At 43.9% G+C, this 3,384-nt stretch overlaps 1 long non-coding RNA gene across 2 annotated transcripts; it reads right to left on the bottom strand.

Moving 5' to 3' along the window:
• Positions 1-333: 333 nt before the first annotated feature.
• Positions 334-3,124, bottom strand: LOC310756264. Of its 2 annotated transcripts, none has more exons than XR_014544784.1 (3): positions 3,011-3,124; positions 1,184-1,367; positions 334-625 (listed from the first exon to the last, which is right to left on the bottom strand). It is a non-coding gene; the product is annotated as an uncharacterized lncRNA (long non-coding RNA). The 2 variants fall into 2 exon arrangements; XR_014544785.1 differs by having other exon boundaries at positions 2,985-3,086.
• Between the last annotated feature and the right edge of the window lie 260 nt (positions 3,125-3,384).

The following is a 3,384-nucleotide window of genomic DNA, read 5'->3' as shown; positions in this document are numbered from 1 at the left end:
TAATAATAATAATAATAATAATAATAATAATGTGTTGTCAATGGCTGGTAGCCATGTTGATTGTGCACTATTATCTCCAGGATCAGAGATAGCACATCTCTGGGTTCCAGTTGGACAGAGTGCTGCTGTGCTCATGTCCTGCTTCTGAGCTCTCCACAGATGGATGAGAACAAAATGGATTAGATGCTCCCTTGTCTGATCTAGCAGGAGCCATCTTATATGATTATAAATCCTTTCAAGTTGTAAGACAGAGATAATAGAATCATAGAATTGTAGAGTCGGAAAGGACTCAAGCGTCATCTAATGCAGAAATCTCCACTAAATCATCCCTGGCAGATGGCCGTCCAACCTCTGCTTGAAACCTCCAATGAAGAAGAGTCCACCACCTTTCAAGAGTAACATTTTAGCAGTAGCTGGAGCTGATGGGAGTTGCAGTCCCAGCAATATCAGGAAGGCCACAAGTTCCCCATTCCTGATATAGAAGAACAAGTCTTGTGAAGAAGAATAAGCATGGCTTCTCCAAAGGTAAGTTCTCTCTAACATTGTTGAATTTGTTGAGATGGTTGATAAATATGTGGAAAGGGGTGAGCCAGTAGTATTCCATATAAATTCTTTCCCCTGGTTCCTACAGGTAAAAAAGTCCTGGCATTAGTTTCTTTATTTACCTGTATCATGCCTTTCCAACCTAATGTGACTGCTTTGGGCAAATAGCACAGAGGAAAGGGTTAAACACCTACTTTCCCAGTGCTACGGCTTTGATAAGAATCAGAGATGCTTGTGGTCGCTTTAGTTTTTAAAAAAACAAATCAGGAGATCGGATCACAAATTTCCAGCATCACGCCATGAGTTTTGGCCTTAGGTGTGAGGTGCCACTGCTTGTTAAAACTTGTCCGTTATCCTGAGCAGAGACTCATTTCCCTTCCGAAGAACCACAGACTCTCTCATGAGGCTTCTCTTACCCTTGCCAACACATCACCCAAGGAAACAAACAAAATCCTGTAGCCAAGAAGAATTAAAATCCCTCCCATAAATATTTCCCTGGAGTTTATATCCAGCACGTACACACTCCTACACACAGGCACTGGGAATTAGTAAAGATTTATTGGTGTAAGAGGGCATGGCGTGCCTCAGGATATAGTCACTGGCAAATAGAGTGATGTCAAATACGGTAAGGAAATTATACCTGGTTTGAAACCTGTGGTTTCAGAAGAAGTGATTTAATCTCAAGCATTAATTTGGATTTTTAGACTGGCTCCTCCTCCTCCTCCTCCTCCTCCTCTTCTTCTTCTTCTTCTCATCATCATCATCATCATCTATTTATTAATTGCCTTCTAAACAACTGTGTCTCAAGGCAGTTTAATTAAAAACTGTTAAAGACAGAAAAAACAGCAAATATACTTAAAACAAGACTAAAACCCCAACAAGAGGACACTCATGGCAAAACAAAAACAAAAACAACCCAACCATGTACCCATCTGGGAAAACCAGTCAGAACAAAAACTATCTTCAGTTGTTCCTGGAAGACGCAGATAGTGGGCTCCTGCCCTATCGTGACAGGAATACTATTCCCCAGAAGAGAGGCAGCCACACTAAAAGGCTTGCTCTGAGAAATTGGGATAACCATTTAGAAGGACATAATGAGGCCAGTTCTGTATCTTGGTTTCAAGCAGCCTAGGAGGCTTTAATCTGCTAGCTCCACTAAAATGTCTATCAGCTTTCTGAGCATGCTACTTCACAAAGTTCCCTTTCTCACCTGCTCTTCCTCCAAAGCTTTTTTAAAAAAAGACTTCTTGCTGCTCAAAGATGCCATCGAGAGACTTCGTGCAAGGGCCATGAAAAGACCAAGGAATGAGAGTGACGCTGAAGCATGTTTAAATCTTGAACTGAGCCCTGAGAAAGTTTTGTGTAAGAAATATATATAAAGCTAGATATTCCTTTTAAAGCCAGGGTGAAACTCTAGCCTGCGGGGATTATTAGGCCCGGATGGGGTGGCATGCAACTAAGTTTTACTCAGAGTAAACCTATTGAAATCACCGGACCTAACTTAGTCATGTTCATTAATTTCACTGGGTCTACTCAGAATAAAACTTAGTTGAATGCCACCCAATGACTGTAATGATAAGCATTGCCCCTTACGTGTCCCAGTGCTCAAATTGTAGGAAGAAAGGCTGCTAATGAAACACGTAAGCCAAGCCAAGCCCCCTAATAGGCTTCTAAAAGCACTGAGTAAGTGAACATTCACAAAAAGAAAGAGGAGCCATCTTCTTCTGGCCTGGCTTTCTGATAACTTCCTCAGTGAGCTGCACTGCCATCAACCCAAACACCATCTTTCTTGCATTTCCCCTGGATCTTAATCTTTGGGTGGCCTACCTGATTCAAGCCCAGTTTAAACATAAATAACCCTAAGAAGGAAGGGCAAGGACCTTGGGTAAGGCAAGGCAAAGGACCCCTGGACAGTTAAGTCCAGTCAAATGTAACTATGGGGTGCGGCGCTCATCTTGCTTTTCAGGCCAAGGGAGCCGGCGTTTGTCCACAGACAGCTTTCCAGGTCATGTGGCCAGCATAACTAAACCGCTTCTGGTGCAACGGAACACCGTGACGGAAACCAGAGTGCACAGAAATGCCATTTACCTTCCCACCGCAGCACTACCTATTTATCTACTTGCACCGGTATGCTTTCGAACTGGTAGGTTGGCAGGAGCTGGGACAAAGCAATGGGAGCTCACCCTGTCACGGGGATTTGAACTGCCAACCTTCCAATTGGCGAGCTCAAGAGGCTCGGGGATTTAGACCACGGTGCCACCCACATCCCCAGGGACCTTGGACATACAGGGAACACACCTGGAATGGGCAGGTGCTCAAATCACCTGGTGGTTGCAGCCTTTGCCTGCTGGGATGTATAATATTTCTATTTAAATTGTAATAATTACTTCTGAATTTGCACCTACACATATAAATCGGTACAAGTGCAAATCGGCTCCCGCTTTGTTGGGGATGCACAAGCCCTCACCCTCCTCACATTTCCAGTTTGTGCCATTGACTTCCATGCTATTGCTTTAGCCCTCTGTGTTGTTTTCGTCCCGGGCGCCTGTGATCTCAAACCCTCCCTGGCTTCTCTCTCAACTTCCCGCCTTCCCTCCCCTCCTACTAGTTTTCAACTTGTGTTTTTGGCAGAAACGTTGTTTACATTTCTCACTCGGCCATCTTCACGTGTCCCTCTGGTTGTATAACAGTTCAGCTGAGGATAATATACAGAAACTGGGTTTCCTTCTCACCAGCTGCAGATGATCCTAAATTGTGGGCTCTTTATTCTCAAATGGTCGTACTGCCTGGAGACCCTTTTATGGACACAAATAATAGGAAGGCAGTGTAAATGGAGACCAC

Source organism: Podarcis filfolensis (genome assembly GCF_964270895.1).
Source record: "Podarcis filfolensis genome assembly, chromosome: 2".
In the NCBI taxonomy this organism is placed as follows: domain Eukaryota; kingdom Metazoa; phylum Chordata; class Lepidosauria; order Squamata; family Lacertidae; genus Podarcis; species Podarcis filfolensis.
Note: the sequence above shows the minus strand (reverse complement) of the source record. Positions and strands in the feature narration are given on the sequence as shown.